The following is a 13,726-nucleotide window of genomic DNA, read 5'->3' as shown; positions in this document are numbered from 1 at the left end:
GCAGTAGACACCCTTAATTGCCATATATCGGGGTCACCGAAAGAGCCACTATACTCGCACTACCCAGAGTAACTAATTTACAAACCTCACCCCTCCCTCGGATACCAATAAACAAGGTATACTTCACCCTTGAGCTGGGGCGATCAATCTAGTACAGAAAGCTGTCGAGCGGCTCTTCGGATCGTTAGATATCTGCGCTCTAATAACCTTATCATGAGATCACTGGATTACCAAATATCGGATTAAGAGTGGTCACAACCCAATACTCGTGCATCACAAACCCCCATTCCCTGGAGGCTGCGCAGGCCAGCACAGGGGGTAATGGCCCCGGTCGGGTCCTCCGCAAGGCAACTGGCAACTGATATTGTTTGATACTGACAGTATAATCTCCAAGCACGGACCCTCCACTACTCTCTTTCATTCGCAAGTCTCGCTCCTACGCTCTTCGCTCGACTACACCGTACCGCTCAATCTAGAGGAGTCCAGCCTTCCACATCCCTCTCACTTACATCACGTAGGCTGCTGTCTTCTAATAAGAGACCCAGGTACAATTCCGCTCTTGGAATCATTGCAGTAAAATGTGGCCCAACATGACCGCCTAAACTGGGGGGATTCACACCAGCGTCTTTGTGGGGCAGCAACGCTCCCACAATCTCTTCCTGGGAGCTAGAGCGGGGAGTGGAGCGGGGCGTACCCCCGGGCCCCAGGCTCCGCGCAAGAGACTCCGCCTTTCTGATATGTGCTCTAGTTCATAATGATGTGCCTCATGGGCCGTTAGTCCTACTGTCTTCCCCGAACCACCGAAGAGCAAAAGCGCGCCAATAATATGAGCGCTTCTGTGTTGACGGTATGGTTAAGGAGCGCGTTACTAGTAGTTTTGGACGGAGCGTCCGGGGGAGGCTTGGTGTGATACTCTACTCTCGTGATGTCTCCACCTTGGACTGCGGAGTAAATAGCTCGGACGCCGTACGTTTCGGAGCGGTGCTGAAGGTGTGTTTTATCAAGGTGGGCATAAAAGGCATTGCGGATCCATGGCTGATGAATTCGAGGGAGGACGGCACCGGTGGCAGGATGCTTGAAGCTTCGGGAACCTACAAGATGATCTCGTTTGGTAAATGCTTCAGAGACATGATTACTTCTGCGTTAGATTATAAGTCAGGCGGGGGTGAGGAAAATATTTAGTTGTAAGGTCAATGCTGACTCCACCGTGGGCCAAGAGAGTGTCATCAGAATTTTTCGGGGGTGCCTGGATTTGTTAGATGTAGTACGATATCACAACCGTTTTTTTGTATCATAAGATCTGACTCGTTAGATATATCTATTGTAACTTTATTGAGAGCGCGGGAATGTTTGCTATCATGCAGGAGACATCCTCTCCACCCCCTTGTGACCCACCCCCACTGAGAGAGGCACAGGTACCCTCCTTGACCTACTACCGTAACTTATACCACACCATTCCGGAAACTTAAAAAGTGTCGAGTACATAGACTGTTGGTGCGGCTGTTGCATGAACACCAGAAGCGTATGCAGCGGGTAGCGCAGCGCAATGTATCTCTAGGGATCCCACGTTGCTTTCGAAAAGGCCCAGCATAATATCTATTCTATCGGGGGTGTGCGTTCCGGGACGGACTACTGAGGGATTTCCCCCCCCCTCCCCCGACAGCGGATAATTACCGCCGATGCAGATACCCGATATGTTTCCGAAGCATGTGAGCTGGATGGTTGCCTACCCTAATAATACCCTTTCCCACCTCGAGAACGTTCGGCCAGATCTCCAACTAACAACTCAGCGACTAGCAGCCCTTTTGTCGATGCATGGCCATCGCATTGCACACTACTCGCCGGCGTGTTCCCTCCCGGAAGGTGACGGGGGATTCCGATGCAATGTTGCGCCAGGTTGATATGCCACTGAGTAGTTTTTGTTCAAAATATTAGCTTATGGCGGAGCGACAGCACGGATATGGCACTTCCGGTGGAACTGGGGGGAATGAAGACGAAAGCGGAGGATGGGAGTGGCAGAGGCGGGGAAATCGAAGTTCTCCCGTCACCCCTGAGGGTATGCAGCTGTAATTGTTGCTACTGGAAGGTGCTCGAAAGCGATACTTGCTCGAATGTGAAAGAGTGCATTAGGCGTCCTGGGGGCTGTGGGGATGATGGCAAAAGGTACAGGAGCATGATAGTGCTATTGGCGGAAAAGGCTCTGAGGGCGGGAGTCTTGGCCCTATATTCCCCCTGTTATGAGGAAGAATACCCTTTCCCTTGTTATTGGTTGGAATTTTATGGGAAAGCAGAGGGTCCTGCAGCGAACAGGAGATGGTTTTGGAATCCCGTATGTTTTTTATTATAATTTGTCTTTCGGGATATATTACAGAGCGCGAATTTCCAAGCAATCAAGATTACCATTATTCTCCCATTCCAATGTCTTTCGGCAGGTAGTGCCTTTGTCATGATATCCGCTGTCATGTTGTTGGTAGATATATACTGAACTGAGACGAGACCGTTCTCATAGGCCTGTCGAACGAAGTGATATTTAATATCAATGTATTTAGTTTGTTCGTGAAAGTGAGGATTTTCGGTAAGCTTAATCGCTCCTTGATTGTCAACGTAAAGGAGCTGCGGATTTGAAGGCTTATTGCATTAGGTAAGCTCAAGAAGGTGATGCTGAAGCCAAATTGCTTCTTGTGTAGCTTCTGATGTCCCTATATACTCCACTTCAGTACTAGATAGAGCTACCACTGCTTGCTTCTTGGACTTCCAAGATATAGCTGTTCCCCCAATCGTGAAAACATAGCCAGATGTGGACTTCCGATTATCCCTATCACCTCCCCAATCAGAATCCGAGAATCCCACAATCTCGGCTTCTTCTTGCTTGGAATTAAATGATAGTGCTAGAGTTTTGGTAGCTTTAAGATAGTGTAACACCCGCTTTGCAGCTTCCAGGTGAGTAAAAGAGGTGTGGAGGCAAATTTTCTTGGGATGGAAATCGCGAAAGCTAAATCTAGACGTATAGACAACATGAAAATACAAAAGACTCCCAACCAAGGACTAATATTCCTTTAGAATTAACGTGTATCTGTCAATAGGTAGTGAGGATGACACAGAGTTCGAGTCCAGAGGAGAGCTTTGAACTTGTACTCACAGATCATGACCAGTTTCTAATGGTGTTTTCATTCTGTTACACTCAACCATGCCAAAGCGCTTGAGGAGTTCATTGATGAACCGTTCCTGACTGAGACGAACATGGTAGATAAATCTCGAGTGAGTCTGGGAGTCGGAGGAGTCTTCGTTATTTGGAGTAGAATAGCGCTCAATCTTAATGTTGAGAAACTGCCTCGCCAAACCAAGATCGGTCATTCGGTACGTTGTAGAAAGTAACCCTTTAACTCTTTTGACTAACTCAGAGTTCTTACTTGCAATAAGTAGATCATCAACATATAGGAGTAGGAATAAGGAATTGGAAGTAGCTGCAGGAGTTTGGCCTTGGGTAGACTCATATTCTTGAAGAATATAGAGGGTTGGCTCATTACTGGACTGGCGAAACCCATTCTTGCGAAGAAAAGAGTCAATATGTTGGAACCAGAGTCTTGGTGCCTGCTAAAGCCCCTAGAGAGCCTTTTTCAATCTGCATTGAATAGTGTTCGAGTTCCTTAGACTAGGTTTTAACCAGTCAATCCCTTCCAGTAACTCCATAGATACAATTTGATCAATCGCTGGGTTAGGAAAGGCAGTAACCACCTCCATATGGTGAACAAGCCATCCATAGACAGTGGAGAGAGTCATTAGCATCCAAAGGCTCACTAGTTTAGCAACTGGAGCAAATGTGTCCTCAAAGTCAATGCCTGGTACTTGCTTGTACCTTTTAATTACAAAGCGAGCCTTGTATCTCCGACTCCCATCAAAGTTTACTTTCGTTCTAAGCACCCACTTACAGCCTATAGGTTTTCTACCTGCTGCACTTTCAACCTGTTCATATTCCCAAGTATCATTTTCCTCAAGTGATGTAAACTCAGCTTGAATAGTATGTTCCCACTCCAGCATGTGGATATGTGTGAAAGCCTCTCGGAGGCTACTCAGATCTTCCTCCAAACATGCGTCTTGGGACTCTGTAACTGTCCCCCCAACATGTGCTGCAATGACCGCAGCAGCTCGTGCTGGCCTTTTTCTTTCCCTTGTTGACTGCCTCAAGGGAGCTTCTGTTCTATGATTCTTATGCATGTGTGAACTTGCAGGTGCTTGTAAAGCAGGTGACTTGGGCAATACTCTTACTGCTTTTTCTTCTGTGCTCGCAATAGCAGAAGGCTTAATGACCTGCTGAGTGTTCTATGTCTGTGATGGCTCTTCTAGGATTCCTCCTCTTTGATAGTCAATATGTCCTGGATGTTCAGTACTAGTGTACTCAAAAGCTTCGAGCTCATCAGGCATACTATCAGCTATCAGAGCTCTCAAAACAGTATACTCTGGCACATCACTATTAAGAACATTCAGGGATTCAGACTCATCAAAGTGTATATCAGATACTTGTACTGTCTTTCCAATCACAGGATCCTAGATTCTCCAAATCTTCTGTGTATTATGAACATATCTGATGAAAGCACAAGGTCTTACCCTCACTACAAAATTTCCTGACCTTTGCTCCTTGAGTAATAGCTTATAAGCTATACAACCAAACATTTTGAGATGCGATAGGTCTGGGATAGTACCATAGAGTAGTTTGTATGGTGTTCTGCCACCAATGCTACAGGAAGGGCTTCCTATGTGCAGATAGTTGGCTGTGTGAATGGGCTCTGCCCATAGCTCATCCAGAAGCCTAGAATCTAGTAGTAGAGTATGCACCTTGGTAACTAGTATTCTTAACATTCTCTCACTAGTGCTATTTTTATACTGTATATGGAGAGGAGAAGGTTCGAATGCTATACCATATGTCTTGGGTATCTCATGAAAGAAAGCATTATCATACTCCCCTTTTCCGTTGTTACAGCGAAACCGAGACATCCTAAACTGGGGAAACTGGTTGATCATTCGCTCATGGAAGGCTTGTAAGACTGCTGTAATCTTGGAGGAGGTTTTAGAGTATAGAAAATGCAGAAAAGTGGTACAGGAGAAATCATCAATATAGAGTATAAAGTATTGTGCTCCAGTTGGTGAGATGGGCAGGATGGGTCCACATAGATCTGAATGGATCAACTCAAATGGTCTTTGTGTTCGTAGAACTGGTTGCCTAACTATCTTTCGTTGTTGCTTAGCCTTAATGCATACTGTACAGCTCTCTATCGCTAAAGCTGTCGTCAGATTTGCAGAGTCCAATAATGGGAAAAGTTTCATTATGGAAGCAATGCTAAGGTGGCCAAGACAACAATGCTACAAGAGAATATCTGGCATAACAGTATGAAGCTGATGCAGTAGTAGAATGGTAGTGGTAGTAGACTCTTTAGCGAACATGCCAGTCTGAGGAGTGGAATTCAAAAAGTATACTCCATCTTGCTGATATCCAATACACTCATTCCTAAGATAACAAAGTCTATTGACAATAGTGATCGGAGAGCTAGACAAGAGGCAAGAGACAGATAGTAGTGAGTGTGAAAGATTGGGGACATAGAATGCTTTAATTGTAAGGTAGCTTTTGGTATTCCTGGTTGGGTAAAGCCATATAACATGAACCTCTAATGCCCAAAGGGTAATATTATCTGCCGTAATGATCTGAACTGGGACTTGAAGTTTCTCAATAGATTAAAACCTGCTTCGCTTATGGTATAGATGTTTGGATACTCCAGAATCCACAACCCATAGGTTATTAAAGTTGTTCTTTGTATTCTCTCCTCCCATAGTAATCAAGACCCACACAAAGCCAGTATCAATTCGCTCATTCTCCATATTGGCAAAGCTGTCTCCACTTCCCTGACCATAAGTTCTGCCAGTATTATGCCCATCCTAGGTATGTGTATTACCTCTATAGCTGCTTCTCATGCCCAAACCAAATCTCATATTCCCTTGTCTGCCTCTGTAACCTCTGCCATTCTTTCTATTGCCTCTATTACCTCTTTGATTTCACATATCCAAGGCTCTCTTCTGGCAATCCCGCTCATGGTACCCAACCTTTCTACAATACCAGTATGCAGTTCACAAAGGCATAGTAGTTACTGCTCGTCTACAAAATAGAAGAGAGGAGTTTTGAAAGCTTCCAATTGGAGAGTGGTTTGACATTCCTGATACATATTGTGTGTAGTGGAATGCTAGAGATGCTTGAATGGGAACTGGGAACAGAGTCTCTCTACTTGGTAAAGAATTATCGACATCAATTCCGCTAACCTTGAGTCTGTTAATAATTTCTTATTCGTACTTGAGAAGATTATTGACTAAGTAGTCTAAGGTTGGGATTTCGATTAGCTGTCATGCAATGATGTCAAGTACGGGCCTAAACACAGTTGGCACAGTGGTAGTTAACTTAGTATTCACTGCTTCATCAGATATTTCTTTGTCCATTCCAGCCAGCTCATTTCAGCAGTCAAGTACTGGGGTAATGTATTCATTAATATCATCCGTGACTGGCTTCAAATTACTAAACCTCATCGTCACAGCTGTTCTTCCAGCACAGGAGTTTACTGTGTTAAGCTTTTCCTCCAGGGTATTCCACATCACTTGTGGATCCTGAATGCCTTTGATGTAGGTTTGTATTCCTTAGGTACAGGAATTGAAGATAAGAGTAATAGTTTTGCAGAGCTAAGGTCATAGTCACGACTAGCATTTGCTCTTCTTAGGACAGGGTACTCCTCATTACCTAGGACAATTCCTAATACTTCTTCTGAACTGAGAAAGGTTTTCATATCACGACGGCAACTAAAGTAGTTCTTCTTGTTTAGCTTCAGGATAGACCCATATTTACACCTGTATTTAGTCAAGCTCTGTGAGGGTGTATATTGGGCCATTCTGAGCGATATGCTTGAGACCTAAAAGTATATTAAAGAATAAGAAAAGTCAAACTAAAAGAGTGCAAATATTAGGAATACCAGGATCTGATACCTAGGAACTATCCTAAGTAGGGTAAACCCACTCAGAATCGGAATCCTGAGTCTCCAACACCCCCCTCTGGCCCCCTTACAGGGCCAACACGTTGTCATACATATCAATCTCAATTGTATCCTGTGACTATAATGCCACAAGATTGAAGGTATAAGAATAACATCGTATATGTTACGGCTGTCTGTCCAACCAGATCCTGTTCATGAGATATCTGAGAGGGGGGGACCTTCGGCTAGGTCTGGGAAGTAGAATGGAGTAAATCCATCAACTACTCAGAGAGTTACTAGGCTTCAATGATGTGACAACTTTGGCACAAGCCGTAGGTAACGGGACATTTTCGCATAAAGAGATGGTATCGAATAGTAAAGGATTTCAACAAGAATCCAATATATTTGCACCTATCTTATAATAATTAGAAGAGTTTAGAACTCCGAGGAACACTACCATGGAAGTCAACTAACTTTAGAGAGTGTTACAACTGGGTCTAGGAAAACGTCATAGTTGCAGGAATAATTCCCAATACTAGAACAGTGAGTGAGACCCAAGTACTCAGAGAAACTAAGGGTTGCTGACTGAGGGATTGTCTATCAATCCGGTAGAATAGCTTCCTGCAAATTAGTAGGAAGTCTTTTGGAAGATATCTGATGGTTGGATATGGAGTTATGAAGGGTTTAAGTCAGGCAATCTAGGAAGGTTACAATTACGACTCCCTTCACAGATACAACCCACAGATGAAACTGATCATTTCATCAATGACAGAGATGATTGGGGCCAACTCAGTTTGACTTGAGAACTAGTCCATAAGTCTAAAGACTGACAATTGGCTAATTGTTATTGGAAACAGCATGATTCCCAGTTAACTATATCACAATTACCAAAGAGGATGTGGTGATTTTCAGGGTCTTTAGGTGTTTGCACCTTTGAAGAATACCTGACATTGTGAGATATAATCAGAGAGGTACATAGTTGTATAATAGATAGATGTAGTCCACAAACACTCAGAGGCGGAATATAAATATCAAAATGTCTCCCAAGCTTTTAGACATCATTAAGTAACAGAGAAGAGACCTTAGCAATATAATATTGTCTTCATAATTCTACTCTACTTTACTTACTTTACTTCGCTCTTAGTAGTCATAAACAAAATGAGTACATTTTGAGCCTTCCTAGACAATCTCCATCTACAGAAACGAATCTTAGTTGGCTTAGACAATTCTGAAGTCTATCAGATTGTCTCCACCTATCATCAAGAGAAGAAGTCAATCAAAAGAAGACAAGAAAAGCACTCAGTAATCTTAGTCAAACTCGCATAGGTATTGGTGGTTTGTGTGTGTGGTGCTAGGGCGGGCTCATAACCTGTTGAAATATACACCAATATGCGAAGCGAAACAGTAGAGACTTTGCACGACTTCAACTCGCGGTATTATTCTTACTTATCGACCAAAGGACTGAACATATATAGAGAACATATGTAACCTCATACTTCATGGGAAGTAACTGGTTTCCTGCCTTCAGCCCAAACACATCATGAGTCCCAACAAAGTATACACCTCCAAGCCTGGAGAGCGCAATGAAGCCAAGCCAATACAAAATAGCCACCCAATAATCAATACCCAATAGACCATGTCTCACCACCACAAATGATACATCCCAATAGCATAGAGCGATATAGAAAGGAAACGCTTTAGATGAAGCCGTTGTTGAGAACAATGGAAGACATTAAGCAGAAATTCAACACGTTTGTTGTAATAAGCACAGATACACTCTCAGACAACCAGAGTATTTGATAACTTCAATTCAAACAACTTCGATAACTCTTAGAGAACTAAAAGGAAAGGTCTAATACCCGAACAATAACCTCATCCATCATCAAAAGAAATCTATTTCTCACCTTCAGCCCCTAACACATCATTGCTCCCACACCAGTACCGGTATGCACCTTCAAACCCAAAGGGTATAGAGATACTCAGCTTATACGGCATGGCCGCCTAATAACCAAGAACCAATCAAAAGTGCCCTACCACCAACATGAATGCGACCCAAGATAAAGGAATGATATAGGACCCGGAAAGTTATAAGAGAAAGAAGAGTTTGTAGACAAGGGAGCACAGTATCTTCAAGAATGTTGAGAAGCCGGAACGCCCTCCTAACTCCAGACGACTCCCTCTGGGAATTCTGGATCCTTGTGTGAAAACGTGCTGCTCTACCGCACAATCATGGGATACAGCGGGTATATTTTTAACTTTAGGACAGATCAGATCATTCGCCTATAACTTATATACCGAGGAGATTTCCTTTGGTTTTGGTTTTCTGGCGGAAACTCGAAATGCATACTTTAAATAAATATTTCTTCCTTCAACATCACACGCTTACTGACACGGTAAATTCTAAAAACGCATTTTCTCTAGACTTCTCCAACAAGTAATGAGGTTTTTGTGTTTACTTTGGATCCAGCATTTCAGATGTAACTGATGGTTGAATTATGCTGTGGTTTTAGGCGGGATGGAGTGATGGGGTAGATAGGTGAAGTAATTGCTTCCTTAGTGGGTTTCTCGGACTTGGGTACAGATTGGTTTTTCTCCATATTTACATAGCAAGGAAAGGAAGATTATAATTGATTAAAAATAATGCATGTGAAAATTTGTACATAACTATTTCGCTTAGCCTCCCCAACAACTCTGGACCAAGGGATTTGTTCCCCGCTTGGACTAAGGAGTGGTCTGGATTGACCAGTCTATAGTCCACCCATCGCCTTGGTGCATGTCCGCGATAACCGATTGTAGTGCCCCCCAGCACAGCACCATACCCACCCGCCAAAAATCCCGGCCGCGAGAATAGGAAAAGCACAAGCGCGCTACCAACAACCCAAGCAACAAAATGTAACCACTCAGCCTTCTCCAATAGATTCTCACAGTGATCATACATTTCCAACAACCCAAACGTGCAGACCATTGCAGCAGAAGTACTCCTATGTGTTGGCCGTGGGACACCAAAACCCCAATCGGATACCCCGCCTTCAAGAAGTCTCACCAAGGAATATCTATGGAGGTTCTTACCGGTAGCTGCATCGAGGAACCCCACCTTCTTTGCCCAGGCGTAGATCCGGGGGGAGCGGAGCGCACCGCAGGCCTAACCGCGATTCCAGACACTGCCGTCCCAAGAGTACTGATTTGTAATCCTCTATTCAAGAGTGCCAGTTTACTGGTCAAAGCCAGATACGAGTACGTTCACGGTGGACCAATTGCCACGTACAAGATGCGTAAGTGTGGCCTTTGCGTGCTGAGTGGCAATGACGAAAAGTGTCAAACCCCATGTTTCGATGCCACATAAGACACAATAACCGATCTATTCCGTAGAGTTAGCATACCGGAAAAGAATCCCAATATTTGGGAATGGAGAAGGGGAAGCACAAAAAATGTTACCAATGATAACCAAGTAATCTTTTGTTTGTCTTTAAATGCGTATTCCCTGATTTCACACCCTTCCCAACCTCGGATTGCACCGACCGTTCATCGCATTTTGACCCAATGCTTTTGTGATCGTGGCCTGCGCCTCGGAGTTTCTCTTGTCACCAGTCAGCTCGAAGAGTGGCTGGAATGAAGGCAGTATCATAGAATCAAGACCATGAGAACCTGCTCTTGGCCTGAGATGTCAAGTTTTCTGCCCACAAGCGGGCAGCCGCGAACAGGCAACCTGGATGTGTTTTTCTCAGAAGGGTGGTGGAGTGAACGTTGATGAAGGAAGTATTCCCGGGGGGGAGACCCCCTTGTGTCCAAAAGCCAAGGGGAGAGTACACAAAAACGGTTTGCGTTCGGATCTATATATCCCAGAAACATATCCGGTGGTAGTTACTATAAATATTGGTATCTTCAAACAAAAAAACAGGAGAGGAAATCGCAGTAGACCCCGCTCAGAGCGGGGAAGACAGTAACCCATACCTTAGCTTCAACATTCCCAGAGATAAGCCTCCCCCCCAAAAAAAAGCCCCAGATTTCGATCAGAAGGAGCTGTGCCCGGGAGTCACAAAGAACTTTCTTCCATCCAATTCTTGAGCGATTCCTGCAACACCAGTAATATAAGCCGCCGCCCCCCAACTCGGGCCACCAATTGACAAACAAATAAACACTTGTATATTCCATCTGGCATTGCGGCAGATCCAAATACAAGTCCTTTTCCATCCATCCATAGTCTCGGTCCGGGTAGGAAAGTAGGTTAAGTTAGTGACAGGAAGGATTCCCCCGCCAGATGTTGGAAGACGGGAGAGCGTCTACGAGTAGATGGCCCGCGGAAGATTACATAATCGCTGCATTGTCTACGCAGAGAAAATGGGTTGTTACACTAGCGGTGGGGAGTTTGAGTGCAGGGAACAGAGGCTGCACAGTAGGAGATATCCCGAAGCAAACGGAAGTTGTTACAGTTAGCCCTAATCATGCATCTCACGGCCGCCAATGAGGTACTAAGGATTTAAGAAGATTAGCTCTTAAGAATCTCAGCTATGATACTTTGGACTCCGATAGGAAATCACTACAGATCACTCATATCCGGGAGTCGGTAACAGGACACGAAAGGGGGGGCAGTATCATATGCAAACCCCACAAAAACCACAAGTTTTTCGAATCACTACTACCTAACTATTCTAAGTCACAATCTTACAAAAAAGCGATTAAATACCCATTCACCCACAAAGATCTTTGGGGGGGGGGGTTAGTGACTCCTCACCTCAATCCCTGTGGTGTAGCAAGGTATCAGACGCCATGAACCCCAAGACACCTGACGAGCCAGGGCTTTTGGATGAAAAAAGCTACTGCACTGCACAGCCAATCTCATCCAGTTCAAACGTAGACCATTCTGGACGTGGTATAAGACGTAGAAATTTGTAAAAGTCGCACCCTACGCTCCAGATGTAAGTGGATCGCGCGATTTCAGGGCGATCAGTAGTGCTCCAATTCTTGAAACAAACCCACATTCAAGTGTTTTGCCAATCATCCCCCTTCTGCATCCCCCTGATGGAGTCCGGGGGTTAGCTTAGAGGACACCCCACTCAATGGATCTGGATGGGAGCCAGATGATCAACGAGCAATAAACACAGAAACGCGCTACATGAGGTATAGTTGGTAATCGGAGCAATTTGATAGTGCTAGGAATCTGAACCCATTAACTTACCGAGTGAGCTCACATGATAACCAGAGGGATAGAACCAGGGACGTGAAAACTACAACAAGATGATAAGTCGAGTGCGTTGGATAGAACCCTCCAAGGGATCCACCAAACCACGCGAACCAGGAAACGAAGCTATTGAATCTTATCAAACGGTGATGAGGGGTAATTGATATGCGATAAGCCCCCTATTCAACGAGTACGGCGAAATCCATTATCAATTCTGGGATACAGCTCCCAATGTGACCAGACTCGTGCCTGATGCGATGTGACAGGACACTATAAGCGATCATCAAATGTCACCAGCTTTTGTCTGGTCCCAACCAGCTTGGAAAAATCAGGTGACAGTGAGCAAAACACGCCAAATTAATGTTCATCAATTGTTCGACTATTCGCAAGCAAAATTACTGCAGGATAAAAATCAATAAATTTCCTAAGCATACTGGCACTCAGGATAAAAGGCCTAGGACTTTTTTACAAGCGGTCGTAGAAGCCCTCCTAGAAGAAGGCGGTATTGTAATAATACCACACTGCCCGTGCAACACCCGCAGCGAATTCGCTAACCATGGCAACGCCGGAAGAGAGGTTCCTTGCGCACTAAAACCCCGAGTCGTCAGTACAAAGGCAGACATTGAACAGAAGGAGGAATGGAAGAAGTGGGTTGGCGACCCCGTGAAGGAGACGAGTGGATTGATGTGGTGTTCCGTAGTACTCTGTTCCGACCTCAATCCCCTACTGGTAAATAAGGTGTTAAGAGGGAGACCGATGATGGCGAATGAATGACTGAGAATGATATGGTATTGTAGCCCCATCAATGAACTCGGACGTCTCAGCGGAAAAGGATTGGCCGCTCAAGTAGATTCTTTCCATACTGACTAAATGCCGCACGCAAACCTTCCTAGAATGGCGATCCCCTAGCAGAAGAGGTCGTCCACATGGACTTCGACCGCCGGCTGCGACGTAACTGTGTCGTCGGGTACCGATTCAGGTTACACGGAACATTCAGGCTTGAGCTAGCACAGGTTCAGGAGCCCAAGAGGATCTGAGTCAATTTGTCCCACGTCCGGTTTGATTTGGCAAGGAACGAGCCGTGGGATACCAGTATTTGGCCCAAGTACGAGTAAAACCAGAGATAACACAAGCGGTGGTGGCTGAAATTCCGATTGGGAATGTCCGGGAGCGCAAAAGAGGTGGCGTGTGGGCGTATTTCTGGCCGGTGAACTGAGTGCTGATGTTTCCGAAGCGACAGTCCTGATCACTAGTGCATTTCGCGAGGGAAACCAGGCGTAAAGATTGTTCCGACAATACGATACCGATACCGGTGCCTGTACTGCACGAGCCGGGTTGGAATTTAGCAACAAATTCCTTTGGAAGTTAAGCATTCGGTTTTTCATTAAACTTACTGAATGCTCGAGATCGAGCAGCTCCACCCATGAGGCAATTTATGAATAAAGTTATCATACGTCCACCAACCTAGTGTATCGGACCAACCAAGCACCAAGGAATCATCGCCGAAGGAGTCCTTTGAAGGTCGTATTCGAAAATCTTGGCT

The sequence above is a fragment of the Tuber melanosporum genome (assembly GCF_000151645.1).
Source record: "Tuber melanosporum whole genome shotgun sequence assembly, scaffold_31, strain Mel28".
Lineage (NCBI taxonomy): Eukaryota > Fungi > Ascomycota > Pezizomycetes > Pezizales > Tuberaceae > Tuber > Tuber melanosporum.
This window is presented reverse-complemented; position numbering follows the sequence as displayed.